At 44.8% G+C, this 19,677-nt stretch overlaps 1 long non-coding RNA gene across 1 annotated transcript; it reads right to left on the reverse strand.

The window, feature by feature from the left end:
* Positions 1–10,835: 10,835 nt before the first annotated feature.
* LOC116222834 lies at positions 10,836–14,029 on the reverse strand. The gene is made up of 2 exons (XR_004164800.2): positions 13,429–14,029; positions 10,836–11,216 (listed from the first exon to the last, which is right to left on the reverse strand). It is a non-coding gene; the product is annotated as an uncharacterized LOC116222834 (long non-coding RNA).
* Positions 14,030–19,677: the final 5,648 nt, after the last annotated feature.

Consider the following 19,677-nt stretch of genomic DNA (forward strand, 5'->3'; position numbering starts at 1 on the left):
TGGAGAGAGAGAGAGAAGAGAAAAAAGAGAGAGGGAATATGGGAAAGAACGAGAGCCCGCAATGAAAAAAGGCTGAGGAAGGAGAACGAGGGAGAGAGAGAGTGAAATGGGAGAAGAGATACACAGTCTATTCAGTTCCTTCTCCTCTTCTAGTTCCTTCCTTTTTTCCCATCCCTCCTTCCCTCCCTCCCTCCCTCCCTAACTTCGTTGCCATCTCATTGCTATTCTTCTCCAATACTGTGGAGCTTCCAGTGAATTACCAAGTCAATTTAGAGCCACTTAATAAAAAGCGCTCCTCCTTTAAAAGAGAGTGGGGGGGGGGGGTAAGGGTGGCGGAGGAGAGGGCGAGGGGAGAGAAACGACCCAGTAACGAGTTTGTCCTTGCCCTTCACCCCTCGAGGTGTGTCGCTGTCGATTTTATTAATTCGGCCCCTGCAGGAAACAGTGTGTGTGTGCGTGAGTGAGTGTGTAAGTGTGTGTGCTTGGGCAAACAGACGAGGCCGCAGCCGTGCAGCCGGCGGTCAATAGATCAGCAAACACGTGCCTTACCGCCTGTTCCAACCCTGACCCCTCACCTCTGACCTTCCCAGCCTTGGCACCGACGTGACCCTCACACAGATAAACACACAGACAACAGAGCGATGCTACCACGTGGATTGTAAAAGATGTCAGACCATGTGCATGTATGAGAGAGAGAGTGTAACAGACAGAGAAAGGAAGAGCGAGAGGGAGGAAGAGAGAGAAGAGGGAAGAGAGAGCGAGAGGTAAAGAATGAATGACTAGCGTTCATGTTTCTTGTGGTCAAGGCTGGCTCTGTGTTTAAGGATTCGAGTGGTGCTGGCTGCAGGAGTTGAAGGGGTGCAGTATGACATATACATCATAACCCCATCCTGAACAATACACTCTAGGAGCAGTGATACAGCGGAAAGGATCACATCCCTGAGATGTTACTCTCATCTCATCGTTTGTGTTCTTTTATATTGAACTCATACTTGGTGCTGAATCATTCTATCTATCTCTCTCTCTTTCTCTCTCTCTCTCTTTCTGTGTGTGTGTGTGTGTGTGAGTGCGTGTGTGTATGTGGGTGTGTGTGTGTCTGTGTGTGTGTGTATATTTAGCAGGAGAGGTTTTCCATGCTGCATGTATGTGCATGTGTGTGAGCGTGTGAGTATATATGTGTTGTTTGTGTATGTGCCTGTGTTTGTGCGTGCACGTGTGTATGTGTGTGTGTTATTAACAGGAGAGGTTTTTCATGCTGCATGTACGTGCATGTGTGTGAGCATGTGTGTACAGTATGTGTTGTGTTTTTGTGTGTGCCTGTGTTTGTCTGTGCACGTGTGTGTATGTTTGTGTGTGTGTGTGTGTGTGTTTGTGTGTGTGTGTGAGAACAAACAGTGTTGTATGAGAATCACAGTGCCAGCAAGGCCAGTCAGAGGAAAAAGACCTCACAGGATTCACTCCCATGCTTAGGGATGTGTTTGTATGTGTGTGATGGATCCTCTCTCCCTTACACACACACACACACACACACACACACACACACACACACACAGCCCTCTCTCACACACACACAAACACTCAGACTGCTGTAACTAAAAGCTACAAAAAGGCCAACTAAAAAGTGAGCGAAAGTGTCATGAGTCATAAATATACATGGAAGCGGAGTCCTTTGACATTTAGTGTCTCTGCAGCGGCCCCTGGTCATATCATCTCTGAGCCTCCCTGCTCAGTGGCACTCTACTCTGCTATTCATCCTCCTCTTGTCTCACCCGCCCGCTTGCTCCTCTTTACACTCCACAGATGGGGAGGAGGAGGAGGAGGAGATACATACAGTACACACACAGTGGATGTGGAGCACAGGGTCTCTCTTTCATACACACACGCACACACACACTAACCCCCAGGCCACTTTGACTGTTTATTTTTCCTTCTTACAACAGAAAAACACTAGAATGTCACTCAGGAGCACGCAAACCTACGCTAAGGCCCAGAAGTCCCCTTTAATGCCATATCTCGGAACGGTAGCTGAATCGAAACTAATGCCGTATCTCGTAATGTTAGCGAAAATTAAACTAAATTTGCGCAGGCCCCCCGTGCATTCGATCCACTCCAAAACGTAATGGGTTCTTCCTTGGCCCTTGCTACACCCCTCTACCAAGCTTCATGAAGATCAGGCCAGTAGTTTTTGAGTAATCCTGCTAAAAAACAAACAAATTAACCTAGAACAAACGGAGAGGAGGAGGCAGTAATTCCAGTTTCTGAAGAAAAAAAACCCACTAAGATGCTACAGTGTGTGTGTGTGTGTCTGTGTGTCTGTGTGTGTGTGTGTGTGTGTGTGTGTGTGTGCATCCACAAGCATACATTTCAGTACAGTATCCTACACATCCTGCTGTCCTGTGTGTGTGTGTGTGTGTGTGTGTGTGAGGGTCTGTATGATAGATGGCTATGCATGTGAATCAGCCCGGCCTGTCAGGGGGCCTGCAGGTCAGGCTGACCCAGCGACGGTGCACTGTGCTTGGGGAAGAGGGGGCTGAGTCAGTCCCTGGGCCAGCTGGCTAATGGAACTCTTGTTTTATCACCAGGGGGTAACGTCACTGACCGAACTCTCACTCATACACTCACACACTCCACTGCTTCTCGGCTCACACTCGCTCGGAATACAAAACACACTGCCCTCACACGTTTCCTGGCAACAGGAGAGATCGTCTGGAAAACTTCTGGAGGCTCTGCTGTCCGTGCCGATGCAGTGTGTGTATGAATGTGTGTGTGCATATATATGGGCATGGTATCCATGTATTAGTATGTGTGTTAGTGTGTATGTACAGTATGTGTTTGCGTGTGTGTGTGTGTGTGTCACGATCCTGCCCAGGATCTCCTGATCCTGATTTATGTGTTCCCTTTATTTTGCCCTGTCTTGTGTTTCTGTTCCTTGTGTTTGCTTCCTTGGTTGTCCATGTTCTTCTGTGTTTACTTCCTGTGTTTCATGTGCTCTCGGTGTCTCTTGTGCCTTTGTTCACGCCCCTCTTGTTGCAGCCTGGTGTGCCTAGTTGGTCCCTGCCCACCTGTGTCTTGTTTACCCATTTATTCCTGTGTATTTAAATCCTTGTGTTTCCTCATTGAGTCCTGTGTATTTAAATCCTTGTGTTTTCTCAGTTTGGTCTGTCAATGTCCGTGTCCATGATTACAGGTTGGTCATGTTTGTGTCCATGGTTACAGGTTGGTCATGTTTGTGTCCATGGTTACAGGTTGGTCATGTTTGTGTCCATGGTTACAGGTTGGTCATGTTTGTGTCCATGTTTGTGTAGGTTGGTTACATGCTGTTTTGCTGCCCTGTTCCTGGATGTCTCTAGAGTTGTAAGTAACGAATCCTTGTTTTGATTCAAGGTTTGTGTCTCGATTCGTGTGTTTGTGTCCAGCCCTTAAGCTCCAACATCAGTGTATGTGTGTATGTGTGTGTGTGTGTGTGTGTGTGTGCCAAGGTTATTATAGTTTTGCATTTTCACTAGTTTTTGTTTTTATTTCGTTTTGACTTTTTGTTTTCAATTTCAGTTTAGTTAAAGCGGTTTGCTAGTTTAGTTTAGTTTCTATTTTTTGAAAATGCTTAGTTTGAGTTTAGTTTTTATTCGTTTCAGTATTAGTTTTAGTCTTTACCGCAGAATGCAACAGATCAAGGGGGGGCCAATCAGAGAAGCTTAATTTTTTCTTGCAAAACAAAATGCTCAAAATGAATAGAAGATACAAGCTATAATAGATAATATGTAATAAAAACTCACCAAACATACCATTTAAAAAAAATTATTCATAGATGAACAGCCATCCACAAAAGACAACTCTCAAATCTCAGATTGCGCAACCCCTCAAAAACTGGGTTGAGCGCATGCGTAGAACCTATTTCGTTTTGCTGATCTGACGTAAAGCCGCATTGAAAAAGCACAAAGAGGAGGCAAACAGTACCTCTGCTTCAATGAAGGGAGCATGCGAGAGCCCACCGGTCGGGTTTATGCTTGTTCTGCCGTTACTCTTCTTATATTTGACCTTGACTACGAAAATGGAAGATTCTATAGCTAAGCTAAAACATTTCTCATAACTGGACTTTCAATCAAAACGTGAATTAATCAATAATGGGAGACCAATGCCGTAGCTAAAAGGTATGCTTCAAACGACGGGACAGAAGATAACTCGATCGACTTCTCACACCCAAAGCCAAATTGCTTTGAAAATGCTTTGAGAACCTCAAGAATAGATTTTGGTTTTGGACGTACAGCGGAGACCCTCAGGGGGCCTGTGCAACTTCGTAAGAGTTCATATTCACGATATGAAAAACAACTAGTAGTCAATGTGCAAGCTGCCAATTGAATGGTGATTTAAGGTACTGTATTGGGTTTATATATTTGTAATTCTGACTCTGAAGTGCCTCACCAGCCACGAACCTCACCGCACGTTACTGTTCCAAGTAATCCCAAATAGGACTCTGTCGCTTTCTCCCGACTTTTGCCGCCATGATACCAGGTGAGGGGCGTGTACTAAAAGTGGTACGGCGGAAGATAGACTAAGGCTATGTATGAAATAAATCTATGAAATATATTGACAAAGACGAAAACTAAGGACATTTTCTCTATAATTCTATTTTATTAGGATTCCTCCGTCAGGAGGAAACCTATTGTTATTGTAGGTATTATTATTCTTGTACCATGGGAGTCAATGGCAGCCCCTAGAACCGTATGGTAACTTTTTCTGAAATTTGGCACACTCATTAAGGACAGTCCCTTCTTTACTCACACCAAGTTTCATGTCTCCCACTAGACCACACTAGCGCCACCAACGGGTCAAAGTTGGACTTTTGTTAACACTGTAACTTTTGAACCGTTTGACCGATTTTCAAAAATGAGGTACCATTGGATTCCTTGGATAAAGACGAATTCAATGTTCAATGGCGACAATTTTCGGTTGTATAGATTTTCTGTTATTCCCGGTTTTATCAAAAAACCTTTGAATGCCTACACCTCCTACAAGTTTGGTCAGATCTTCTTCAAAATCACCAGAGATGATTTTCAGACCAAGCGACACAAAACTTATTCAACAGAATTTTGATCCTCACAACCGTTTGTCTGGTATAGCCACTCAAATTCAGCAGAAAAGCCGCCAACAAGGAAGTGAAGTAATATGTAAGCAAAACTTTGAGATACAAACCTGGGTGACATTGGTACAGGGGTAGAGAAGTTGTTTAGTACTCAGAAGGTTGGTAGTTCAATTCCCTGTTAAGGTGTCCTTTAGCAAGACACTTCTTTCTTCACTCTTCTTTCCTCTATTCTTTCCTTCTTCCACTCCTCTTTCCTTCTTTTACTCTTCTTTCCAAAATGGTAAAGAATATACATTTTCCCCAGGTTTCGCAATCTTAGGAGGAATCCGCATCGCTGCTTGCAGCTATATTTGTAGGTATTATTATTCTTGTACCATGGGAGTCAATGGCAGCCCCTAGAACCGTATGGTAACTTTTTCTGAAATTTGGCACACTCATTAAGGACAGTCCCTTCTTTACTCACACCAAGTTTCATGTCTCCCACTAGACCACACTAGCGCCACCAACGGGTCAAAGTTGGACTTTTGTTAACACACACAACTTTTGAACCGTTTGACCGATTTTCAAAAATGAGGTACCATTGGATTCCTTGGATCAAGACAAATTCGACGTTCAATGGCGCCAATTTTCGGTTGTATAGATTTTCTGTTATTCCCGGTTTTATCAAAAAACCTTTGAAAGCTTACTCCTCCTACAATTTTGGTCAAATCTTCTTCAAAATCACTAGAGAGGATCTTCAGACCAAACCTCACAAAACTTAATCAACAAAATTTTGATCCTCACAACCGTTTGTCTGGTACAGCCACTCAAATTCAAATTCACAGGAAGTGAAGTAATATCTAAGCAAATCTTTGAGATATTAAGCTGAGCATCAGTGGTACAGGGGTAGAGAAGTCGTTCAGTAATCAGAAGGTTGTAAATTCAATTCCCTGTCGAAGCGTTCTTTAGCAAGACACTTCTTTCTTTTCTTTTTTCCCTTCTTCACTCTTCTTTCCTTCTTTTACTCTTCTTTCCAAAATTGTGAAGAATATACATTTTCCCCTGGTTTCGCAATCTTTGGAGGAATCCGCATCGCTGCTTGCAGCTATATTTTTAGTTAGTTTTGTAAAGACACAATACAGTTTCAGTTAGTTATCGTTTTTTTATAAAGCCTCGTTTTATTTTTATTTCAGTTAACGAAAAAAAAAATCACACCTCGTTTTTCGTTTTTTCGTTAGTTTTCATTAACTATAATAACCTTGGTGTGTGCGCCATGAAGCTCCAGCATTAGTGTGTGTGTGTGCCATTAAGACACACACACACACACACACACACACACACACACACACACACACACACACACACACTGTTCAATCCCTGTGTTGCTCTCCTTTTCTCCCTTTATCTATTTTGTTTCTTTCCAATTCAATTCGCACTCAAAGGTTTTTTTGTTTATTGGCATGTCTGGGACAAGGCTGCCAAACCAATACACCTCACAACAGGTGATGCAACAATGGAACAGTTCAGAGATTCGAAGGCTGGAAGCGAGGATTTAAGTGTCTTTCTTTCTTTCTCATTCTCTGTCTCATTCTGTCTCATTCTCTGAGCCTCTTATGCTCTCTCTATCTGTCTCTGTCGGCCTCTTTGCGTTTCTTCAGGCAGAACAGATGATTCCTCTCTCCCTCACACACACACTCACCACACACACACACCACACCCACATCCACACACCACACACCCAAACCCACACACCACACATACACACACAACTACCACACCCATACCACAAACACACGCACACCACACACCCCCCCCACACACACACATACACACACACACACACACACACACACCACACCCACACACACACACACCACCCACACACATACCACACACACACATCCACACACCACACACACACCACACACCACTCACTCTATCCCCTCTGCTCCTCTTCTGATTGGCCATTTGGATGAATAAGGCCTTCCATGCGTTCACCAGAGCTTCGAGCGAGCGAGGGAACACGTCGGCTGACAGTGTATGGAACCAAGCAGAGCATTTCTTCAGAGCATTCCTTCAGAGCATTCCTTCAGAATGTTCCTCCAGAGCATTCTTTGCCCCCCATCCCCCTCCTCTGGAGAAGGTGCGGGGTGCGGGGATCAATATTAGATGAAGGCAGGCAGTGACAGATAGGCCTGAGGAAACATCAGGAGAGGCACTTCACTTGGGATCAAGTGTAGGGGGAGTGTGTGTGTGTGTGTGTGTGTGTGTGTGTGTGTGTGTGTGTGTGTGTGCGCATGCGTGCGTGCGTGCGTGCGTGCCTGCGTGCGTGTGTGTGCCATTCCCTTAGTCTAAAGGCTTCACCTGGTGTGTTTGCCTGGGGATGGCTGGATGGATCACACACCTAAGACTCTGACAGAGAAGAGAAGCAAGAAGCATAGTTACACAGTTATTCTGTTTGTAAAGAAAGTGTGATGCTGTATCAATATTGAATACCGTGTGATGGCCAGCAGACAAATAATTCATTGGCAGCTTTGTGAGGACTTTATTTTAAAAACAGAAAAGTGACGGCCAGGAATGCCAGAGTTTCTTCATTAAACATTCAAGGGCTTTTGGGCTCCATTTCTTCTGTTTGTTCACTTAATAATAGCTTAAATAATTGAGCGCCGTGCCAACATACTAACTCCAGTGTGTTGGCCTTTCTGAGCGCGCTATCTCTTTAACTCACAGATATGCCCGTGTTATTGTTGTTTCCCATGAGTTACTCGTTGACACTTCTGTCTTTGTGTAATTATGTTCCAGAACGCCATGTAATAGAATCATTGTCACACTGTCGCCGACTGGCTTTAAAAAAAAAAAAAACGCAGTCTTGCCTCCTAATCCTGAGTATTATGGGATTTGAGGACCAAATGTGTGTTCTATCAGTGTTGTGCAGTGAGGCGCAGCCGTTGTGCTGAATTAAGTTCGATAAGCACGCAGGAAACTGAGAGGGGCATGAAATACGCTGTAAGTTATCACCCCGTGCCGCGCCGCTCACAGATCCCGTGCTGTCTGGGTACATGTTGGGTACCTGCTCGTGCTGCTCATGAGCTAACATGGCCTTAACAGAAATACTGGGGGGGTGATATGCTGTATATTCTTTGTTTCATAACTGCCTCAAAGGACACCTACTGACTAGACACTGACCAGACTGACCTACTGGGTCGGACGGTACATGACTGCCCCAGGATCACAACATTCAGAGGACCATTGCATTGTGAGAGGACCATGATGAGGATGTTAGAACCTCATTTGAATAGGGTAAGAAAGTGCTTTTGTCCACAAAAATCAATCAACAGAGAGTTAGAAATGTTCTTCTTTATCTTTGCAATCATAATACTTTTGAGAGAGAGAGAGAGAGAGATAGAGCAAGAGAGAGAAAGCGCGATAGAGAGAGAGAGAGAGAGCAAGAGAGAGTGAGAGAGAGCGACAGAGAGACTACTATAAACTACCATACAGTCTTAAATTCCAGAAAATATTCTTTATCTTTGCAAGCAAAATCGTTCAATTTGCTTCAGAGAGAGAGAAAGAGAGAGAGAGGAAGAGAGAGAGAGAGAGCGAAGGGAAAGAGGAATCTCTTGATTAATGTGATAGAATCAGTTTGTGCTCTTGCTTTGTTCAAATAATAGCCTGCCAGCCCAATCAGCCTTTAAACAGCAGCAGCTTGTCCACCCGTGCTTCTAAGATATATTATCCTTATGATCAACAGTGGGATTAGTCATTCTACTGAACTCAGTATTCTATCAGCAGACTGTAAAAGAAAAAAAAAAGAGAATTATTCTCCTCTTTAAGGAGATTACTGTGATCCGACCTTTCCTACTGCCGTGACCTGTGTGCTCACTGTGACCCCGGCTGAGATCGGCTCCGTCTTTGATCCATTATTAAATAACACACATATCTTCTCAATTATCCCCAGGGACTTGTGAGGAAGGGGCCTCTGACGTTGTGACCCCGGCCGGGGGCCAGGGCCCGGGGCCCAGGGTCAGGGGCGACAGTACCGCGTCGAACCGTACGGATGCACACCTGTGCCTGAGTACTTAGGTAATGCAGTACAGGAGCAGGGGGGCACAGTCTGGGACCAGACTAATGGATGTGTTCTGCCCTTTATTATACAGGGAGACGGACAGGGGAGCGGAGCAGAATATAGAGCTTTTAGAATACAAGGGAAAGAGACATAGGAAGGGGTACGTGTGTGTGTGTGTGTGTGTGTGTGTGTGTGTGTGTGTGTGTGCCTGTGTTGAGGTTGAGGTTGAGATGAGGAGAGTTGAGAAGAGAAAAGAAGACGAGAGGACAGAAGACAGCTGTGAGAGAGCTGCATGCTGCGGGGCAGAAGAGAGAAAAGAGAAGAGAAGAGAAGAGGATGCCCTCTGGGGTGATTGCTGTACTCCATCAACTACCAGGAGCAGCAACAAAGATGCTTTCTGTCAGGCCAGCAGGCCCTTCAGTAAACAGTCTCAATGTTCAGGGAACCTTTTACAGTGGAGATTAGGAAAGATGGCCTCAATGTTCAGGGAACATTTTACAGTGGAGGAGATTAGGAAGGAGGGTCTTAATGTTCAGGGAACCTTTTACAGTGGAGGAGATTAGGAAGGAGGGTAGGTACCAGGGTGATCCGAGACCTGAAGGAGTGTTTGTGCGCAACTCACCTCCGCTGGGAAGACCTAAGCCACGAATATACACAGAGATGAGATGAGAGAGAGATGGAGGGATGGAGAATAAAAGGAAGGACAGGAGGGGGGAGATGAACAAAGAGAGAGTGTGATTGTGAAAGGCAAGGTGAATCAAACTGGAATGAGAGTGAGGGGAAAGGAAATAGCTTCAGAGAGTAAAATGGATGGAGTGACACAGTAAAAGAGAGACAAATGAGAGATGGGGAGAGAGAGACTTCAATGAAGATGATAGAACTGATATAGACGAAAGGGAAGCATAGATACATGGATAGATAAGAGGTGTACAGACACCTCATTACCTGTTTCTGTTCAACCAACACAATTATCTGTCTCTGTATCTGTATTCAGACAGAGGACCAAAGGTGGATGTGGTTTCTACCGGAAGTCATGTTTCATCGGGAAAATGTTGTATTTCCTAACCTAATATTCATTGGCAATGGTATTGTTATGCATCGAAACCATCAAATTGATTTAATATGGTGTTACGACCCGGCTCGTGAGCTGCAACATAAATTCGAGACCGACCACAGAGTATACAAAAATCGGGTTATTTCCAATAATACAGAATAAAATAGCAAGTGCCAACACCAAAAATCCATAGCGTGCACAGCAGCATCAAACGCATGGTGAGAATGCAAGGCCCTTCCTGAGGGCCAACAGCATGGCTTTTATCCATACCTCCTCATCCATACCTTTATGACAATTCACCACCCAAAGGCTGTTGCACTGCCACGGCAAAGCTAGTGGGGGTGTAGAGGGGCGTAACATATGGCCATACAATTAATTATCAAGTATATTTCCATATCCTCATACTGTACTTTTATAGTACTCTATAGAAATATTCTGTTTAGCATTGGAAATAGAAACTATTTAAAGTAAAGCTAAACATTCAAAATATCCTTCAACTGAAGGTAATTATCTTAAATTCCACCGAGGCTGTGTGACGGGAGGACGGCAGTGTAGACCGACAACGCCACCCAGTTTATAGAGATGGGCCTCTAGTTTAAAGTTTAGTGTTTAGGTTCTTTGTTTGGTGGGAGCAGCACTACAGATTCATCCAGACTTCGTTTCTGATACAAAAATATACAATTTATTACAAGCACTAAAATATAAATACAACACAAGTCCATATGAATCAGGCCGTAGGCCACTGCCGAAGGAACCACAGTCTACAATGTCCAAGAGTCCGCCGTATCCAAAAGTCCGCAAGCAAAGTCCGTCAGCATCCACCACCGCTGCTCACGTTGGTCTGTCAATCACGCACACTCGCACGCACACAGAGTGAGAGAAATCGCCAGTATCTCCACAAGTAGCAATACACACTCACAGCAAACAGAAAGTAAATAACCAACACACGAAAAGATAATAATATCAACCAAAAGTAAATCAACCCAAAGAAAATAGCTACTTGTGATAGTCCGTGAAGCTCTACTTTGTATGGTGCTAACCTCCCTGTACGCTCGAGCCTAACCCGATACGTTAACCCCTCCTCATCCAGCTGTCTCACAACTACATAGGGGTCTGGGTCCCATCTGCCACATAGTTTACCCTTGTCCCCAACTCGGTTAGTCCTTCGCCATACTCTCTCCCCAGGCGCTAAGGGAAGTACTCTAGCCTGACGGTCATAGTGTTTCTTGTATTGCTCTGCTGCGCGGCCCATAGATTTTGCTGCTAGGGCATAGGCATACAACAACTTGTGATGGTGTTCCTCTACCCAGCTGTCACGTCTGTATTGGGTCTGTGGGTTTTCTACCCCGAGGGCTACATCCACTGGCAATCTAACATGTCTTCAAAACATCAGATATGCAGGTGCATATCCAGTCGAGCTGTGCAAAGTTGCATTATAATCTTGAACCAGGGATGGAAGGAATTCAGGCCATCGGTGCTGCTTCTCTTCCTCTAAGGTCCGCAACATGTTCAGCAGAGTCTGATTGAGGCGTTCGCACATGCCATTGCCCTGGGGATGGTAAGGTGTAGTCCTACTCTTGGCAGCACTGTACAAGCTACATAATTTGGCCATTAAGTGAGACTCAAAGTTTGGGCCTTGATCCGAATGGAAGCACATGGGGCACCCAAAAGTCTGCATCACATGCTGCCATAAGGCCCCAGCTGTAGTCATTGCAGTCTGGTCTCTAGTGGGGATTGCCCAAGCATAGCAGGTAAACATATGTCATCACCAAAATATTTAGATACAAGTTATGGGGCCTCCCTAGTGTCAAAAAGTCCAACTCAATAACCTCTAGAGGGAACGACACTATAAAGGGCTTCAATGGGGCCTTGAGGGGCTCCATCTACTTTCTGCATCTGGCAACGCGAACAAGTGGCATGGTACTGGCGGACTTGTGCGTCCATGCCAGGCCAAAAGAAATGGGGGCGTAAGCAGTTAAGAGTCCTCTCCACTCCCAAATGCCCAACAGCATCATGATGCCTCTCCCAGACTTCTTTACGTTGTTGAGTAGGGCAAACAATCTGGAAGAATACCTCGTGGGTGTTATGTCAATGACACGACGGCATAGGACCCCATCTCTCAGCACCAGCTTGGCCCGCTGCTGTAGTAGCCGTTTGACCTTAGGCGGGACACCACGCCATGCAGCTCCAGTAGGAAAATGTCCAATCTCCACATATCTCCGGGCCAGTTCCAGGTCTTCGTCCTCCCTCTGCTTGGTCTGCCAGTCAGCACTTGCCATGGCTCACAGGGATCTCGTCCAGCCTCAGCAGCAGCCGCCACATCAGCATCTCGTGGGTGTTATGGTCAATGACACAACGGCATAGGACCCCATCTCTCAGCGCCAGCTTGGCCCGCTGCTGTAGTAGCTCTTTGACCTTAGGCGGGACACCACGCCATGCAGCTCCGGTAGGAAAATGTCCAATCTCCACATAGCTCCGGGCCAGTTCCAGGTCTTTGTTTGGCTTCATTAGCTAAAGCCCCTCAGTGTTATGCTGACTTTTTGTGCTTCAATAAACTCCCGTGATTGCAATAAACTGGATCTGCTCTTTCCAGTCATTGAATTTTGTATCCCCAACAATTCCTTTAAATGTAGGAATCCAAGGACCCACATAAACAGGCATCATTTTTACAATTTTAAACTAAACACTGTCTGGATGAACTGTAAGTGAAGCTCCAAACCAAATCCTGCCAACTACTGCCAAATGTGACGGGAGGACGGCAGTGTAGACCGACTACGCCACCCAGTTTATAGAGATGGGCCTCTAGTTTAAAGTTTAGTGTTTAGGTTCTTTGTTTGGTGGGAGCAGCACTACAGATTCATCCAGACTTCGTTTCTGATACAAAAATATACAATTTATTACAGGCACTAAAATATAAATACAACACAAGTCCATATGAATCAGGCCGTAGGCCACTGCCGAAGGAACCACAGTCTACAATGTCCAAGAGTCCGCCGTATCCAAAAGTCCGCAAGCAAAGTCCGTCAGCATCCACCACCGCTGCTCACGTTGGTCTGTCAATCACGGACACTCGCACGCACACAGAGAGAGAGAAATCGCCAGTATCTCCACAAGTAGCAATACACACTCACAGCAAACAGAAAGTAAATAACCAACACACAAAAAGATAATAATATCAACCAAAAGTAAATCAACCCAAAGAAAATAGCTACTTGTGATAGTCCGTGAAGCTCTACTTTGTATGGTGCTAACCGTAATTCCTCAGCTTATTAGTGGACAAGGCACACTCACCATTGAACAGAGAGCAGACGAATCTAGCTCTCAGTCAATACTCATTCAGGCTTCTCTCAGTCAAACGGACGACTCAGGTCAGCTCTTTCCTGGCAACCCACGAACGTAGAAGACGGGGATCTCACCGGCCTCCACTCCAACGCAGTAGGGAACCAATCAACTTCGGATCTCGTTCAACAGACGTCCGGTAATCCAGTAAACGCCAACGAAACACAAAAGCTCTGCCACAGACCCGGCCCCTCCCCCCCCCGTCCCCCCCCGTCCTCTCCAGCAATCCTGCGTGATGTCCAGCATTCACAGACTGTTCAGTGTTCATGTTAAAAAGGATCTCAATCATAGACATAATGATCCGCACCTGTACCATGCAATCAGGTGTTTGCGAGGCACACCAGTCAAGTGGGCGTTGCCCAGCGGAGTTCTGGAAGTGAGCGGTCCTAATTAAAGAAACGGCAGCTGCACAACACAATAAGCAACATCATAACAAACATACAGTCATATGACATATGACAGCTGTATTCTCATTTCTTGATGTGTTAACGTTACTAGTTTGCTAGGGAAACAAGTCACTTGTTGCTCTCAATTGAACTTGAACTTGAACTGTCTGATAAAATAACCATGGAATACTTGGTAAGGTGTTTGTGGATGCTAAGTGAAAATTCCATGAAACCCATGGCTGATACCAATAGCATGTACGGTGTTCATATTAGGACATCCTCAGATCTCAGACTCAGGTGTCAGACTCAAACGAAAAGTAGTCAGACTCAGGCGAAACGGCTTCAGTCTCAGAAAAACCTCTGGTTGTAGTATCCATGGCAACCGGAGGACTAAACATGACTTTACTTTACACAGCCTTTTCGTTTGAGTCTGACACTTGAGTCTGAGATCTGAGGATGTCCTAATATGAACACCGTAAGCATGCTACATCTTAAACAAATTTCAGCTTTTAAAATAATTTGACTGGGTTTTTTTTTTTAAATGAAGGATATGAACACATACAGCTAAACCTTACAGGATCTAAGCTTCTTGTTGATGTATAGGTTGTGGGAGTTGAAAGAAATCCAGCTGCCACACCAGGCTTTTGTCTCGCTAGCTCCCATTGATGACGCCTCTTCCTTCTCAGTGCGGAAGGTTCCCTGCGGTGACGGCCGGGAGCCGTTAGCTCTCAGCCCGCTGGCCGCTGTATGCTGACTCTGTGGGGGTGACTACAGAACGTTGAGAGCACTTTTCAATAATATGTAAAAAAAACAAAAACAATAGGTAGTGAAAAAAAAAAGTCATATGTTAACAACAGAATGGGTATTTTCATCTTGTGGCCTTCCACAATGACTTCAATCAATTTGAAAAAAAAAACATAACGGCCGAATAATAACGGGAATAATTACGGGAATAATAACGACCAATTGGAAGAAATATCCATCGCATTATTTGTACTCTCCTGAATAGCCTTTTCAGATTCAGGTATATCATAGATAGATAGATAGGAAATGGGGTAAGAAGAGATAAAGATAAAGAAATGAGCAAAAATGGTGGTTTTGAATGTTTGAATGCCACCGGCTGTGTGTGAGTGTGGGTGTGGGGGTGTGAGTGAGCGTGTGTGATGGTTTTATGAGTGTTTTGTGTGCATCTGTATGGGCTGCAACATCTGTTGCTATATTTCCTCCTCAGCATTGCTTGTGCCTGTCCTCTGCAATCAGAAAGCTGGCCAACACACACACACACACACATTCATATGCGCACACACATACACATGTGCATATACTGTACATGCACACGCATACACATGCGCACACACACAAACACACACACACACAAACACACACACAAACACACACACACACAAACACACACACAAACACACACACACACACACACATTCACTAGTGCCCCTATATGCCTCTGTCTTACTTTATTTCATGTACCACATCCCTCCATTCCCTCCATATTTTCCTCTCTCTCATGCTCTCTCTCCCTCCCTCACTGTAATGCACATCTGTAAGCACACATCTACACACTGTAATACTTTGATTCTCCCCCTCCGCCTCTCTCTCTGTACTGCCATCACTCTTTTAGACTTCTTTCTTACCTTCTTTTGTTTCCTTTCCCTCTCCACATATGTCTTCCTTCCTTTTCTTCTCTGTCTCTCCATCTATCTCTCCACTAGATCGTAGGACACGTCTGGTGGAAACAAACAAAATTTCTAAAAACAAACATGAACACTTCTTCAGCGAAGTGATAGCTGAAATTTCTCGCTAAACATTTCGTCATTCACACAACCCACAACAAAGGAGAAAAACCTTTCAGTGGCTTTTCTGAAGCAGCAGTTTCATGTGATCATCATCACTTCCAGAAACACACCTTATGCTCACATTACCTTCCCCCTCCCTGACAACCACCTTCTGAGAGTGTGTGGAGTTGCTATTCGACCACCCTCTGAGAGTGTGTGGAGTTGCTATTCGAAGGCAGAAGTTAAATGCAGGGAAGAGGCAGCGCTCACAAAGTTCCCATGTTCTAGATCTCTGCGTAGCAGCATCGCTGATGACAGCAAGAGATGTCAGAGATGACTGCTGTGTCACACACTTATGCACACTTTCTCTCTCACACACACACATACGCAGAACCCTCCTGCTGTTTACCACCACCACACACACACACTGTCATGTCACTCTCAGCACCCTCCTGCTGGTTTCCCCAACCACACACACACACACACACACACACACACTCAAACACACACACACACACGCACACACACATTCACAACGTCATGTCACACTCAGCACCCCCCTGCTGTCTGCCAAAACACAACGCTCACTCAAGTGCACACACACACACACACACACACACACACACAGATAGGTATGCCGTAGTGCGTAATCTCCTTCTGTTTTTGACTAACATTCACATTTTAAGGTGAACACACAAGCACACACACACATACACACAGTCAAATCCCAGAACCCCCCCCCACACACACACACACATACACTGTCTCCCTGCTCTGTTTCTGTTAGGTGGAGAGTGGGCGTTGTTGTGGTCTTCGTGTGATTACTAGGCTTGTCTTCTCCTTTTTAAGCCGGCCTGCCCCAAGATGGCCGCCACGCTATCCTCGCGGTTCTCTGCTGGGCTCTGTGACCGTTTTCTCTCCTGCTCCTTTGACCTGTTTCGCCGTTCTTTCGGCTTCTTTATGTTACGTACACACACATACACACATACACACACACATGAAGACCCATATGCACACACACCATACACACACATAAACAAAAATCCAAAAAATACACAGCTACTACACACACATATTCCAACACACACACACGCAAACTGAGAACTGAAGTAATCCTTCCTCCAATTTAGGAAACATATCCACACTTAATCGACACACACAATGAGAAAACACATTCACATTTGATCGACACATGCGATGAGAAAACACATTCACATTTGATCTGACACACACACAATGAGAAAACACATTCACATTTGATCGACACATGCTACGAGAAAACACATTCACATTTGATCTGACACACACACAATGAGAAAACACATTCACATTTGATGCTATGAGAAAACACATTCACATTTGATCTGACACACACACAATGAGAAAACACATTCACATTTGATCGACACATGCGATGACAAACAAGAACCTCAGTAAAGTTCATGCTGTGTCTCAACACTACACTAAAAGAGGACGAAATTCTTTCATTTTAATAAACCTAAAACTTTTTTTTTAATTTTTTTTATTTATTTTTTATAATCGGCAGACTTGTCGGATCACACAGACTGAAAAAACCATGCTCTGAGCACTGTGCCAATTTACAATTAATTACATTAGCTCTTATTGTCACCTTTGCTTTGCCTACCTTGCTCTCATTTCACCTCCAACTGTCGCCGACTTTAAAGACAACTGTTTGTCGCTGAAATAGGCAGACAACAAAAGGGAGGAGTATTATTTGAGTTTTCCACTGCAGGAACTTGAGGGTGTTTTTTTTTACTGCACCGGCCCAGTAGGACTTTATTCAGGGGGGGTACTTCTGTGCAGCTCTGAAACTGATGGGTGTGGCTTGCAGTGGTGATTGATGCTTATTGGTTGAACTCAAAATGAATGCAGGACAACAACAAGCACCTTTTTTCAGCTTTAATCAATCAGCAGTGGTGCTGGTATCTTTAATCAGTCAGCAGTGGTGCTGGTATCTTTAATCAATCAGCAGTGGTGCTGGTATCTTTAATCAATCAGCAGTGGTGCTGGTATCTTTAACCAACAGCAGTGGTGCTGGTATCTTTAACCAATCAGCAGTAGTGCTGGTATCTTTAACCAATCAGCAGTGGTGCTGGTATCTTTAACCAATCAGCAGTAGTGCTGGTATCTTTAACCAATCAGCAGTGGTGCTGGTATATTTAACCAATCAGCAGTGGTGCTGGTATCTTTGATTCTCTAATAATTACAGCGAGGGGCGCCCGCAGGATTCTCGTTCATGGTACGCACACTCATCAAAGTTGTGCCACGCACAACTTAAGTTGACAACAGCTCATTTTCAGGAAATGTAGAGAACCCATCTACTGACGTAACCAGAAAGTGAATGAGAGCGCCTGGAGCGTGTGAGAAAAACCGCACTGCGAAACAAGCCACGTTTGGAAAGAAATCGGTGGATTGGAACATTATCTTCTCATATAACCTACTTTATGGTAGTTTAAAGGACTGTTCCAGCTACTGCCATTGTTTTGAGTTAATAAATGCTGCCATACAGTTTTTATAAACACCTTTTCTTTCTATTTTAGAGCACTCAGATGCCAGCTAGCTAACTTGGTACCAATGAACCCAGTGACGGAGGGCTGGCATCTACGGAGTTTAAACGCGTTTTAAAAAAAGAATAAATGTCGATCAGATAAATTGCCTACTGAAACAACAAATGTGTTTCTTGGCTGCTAGCTCATTATGTGCAACAGCAGTAACCAAACCCTGTTTTTTTAAGCTCTCGTAAAAAGAAGAAATCTCTTAGTATGAATGATTGACTGTATTACAGCCAATGTCTCTTGTCATGCTGTTCCTCAGGTATGTCTTTAAGAGTCAAGCAACTGAATGACCTTTCCACCGAAGCTGTTGAGGCATCGTCAATAAAGCGCAATTATGTTGTGAATGTCTGGGTTGATGTCCACATGTCACTGGTTTAATGCTCTAATATCAGTGCTACCACTGGACAAATGCCCCGGAATTGATGATCGAAGAATCGACTTGTAGGTCAGTTGGGTCCTGTACCGCGATGGAAAAGCAAATGACTAAAAAGATGGTAGATGTCCTACACGTTCCTGATCAGGGCCAGGCCATATCGGTTTCAGAGTCAGAGTCTATGAGGGGTGTCGTTGACCTTGGCATCTGCTGCGTGTGTATGTGTGTGTGTGGTCTACTATTGTTTCATGTGGTCAGACAGACGAGATGAAGTACACACTCGCCAACATGTTAATGTTCCAGAGAGCTATTCAGGACCGCCCATACATCCGAGATAATCCATCCACTGGGACGTGTGTGTGGTCACACACACACACACACACACACACACACACACAGAAATGGAGACCATACACAAAGGAAACATACACTCTGCCCAACTCCACCACCTCCTCCCCCCTCCATGCACACACACATTCACACACACACACACACACACACATTCACACACACACACACACACACACACAATAGATGGTCTTTGCGCCTAATGTATTAGCTTTTGTTTGAGCCGTTCTGTTTTCTATGCTCATTGGCCTTTCCACGGGTAATTGGCGTACCGAGAAATAGCCAAGCGCACACAATGACATTTTCCCTGGCCGTGGCTACCACCCCACACACACCTCCAAACATCCAAACATACACCAAACTCACTCAAACGCACACCAAAAAACCCACACTCCTCCAAAAACATACCAATAGAACTCACACACCCCTTTGAACACACACCTCACCCAGCACCCTTGAGAGCGTAGAAACACAAAGTGACCACCCAGCTAGCCATGTGCAACACCTGATGTGCAGACCCCCCCCCTCCCCCCACACACACACACAAACACCCCACTACATCAGGTCAAGGTTCGAGCCAGATCTGTGTTCTGGAGTCATACTAGGTGATAAACACCTGGCAAGATTTAGTTTCAGCTCTTTAAACTGAACAATACTTGTGTTCATGTGTGTCTGACAGTGCGTTTATG

Source organism: Clupea harengus, chromosome 12, assembly GCF_900700415.2.
Source record: "Clupea harengus chromosome 12, Ch_v2.0.2, whole genome shotgun sequence".
Taxonomy (NCBI): Eukaryota; Metazoa; Chordata; class Actinopteri; order Clupeiformes; family Clupeidae; genus Clupea; species Clupea harengus.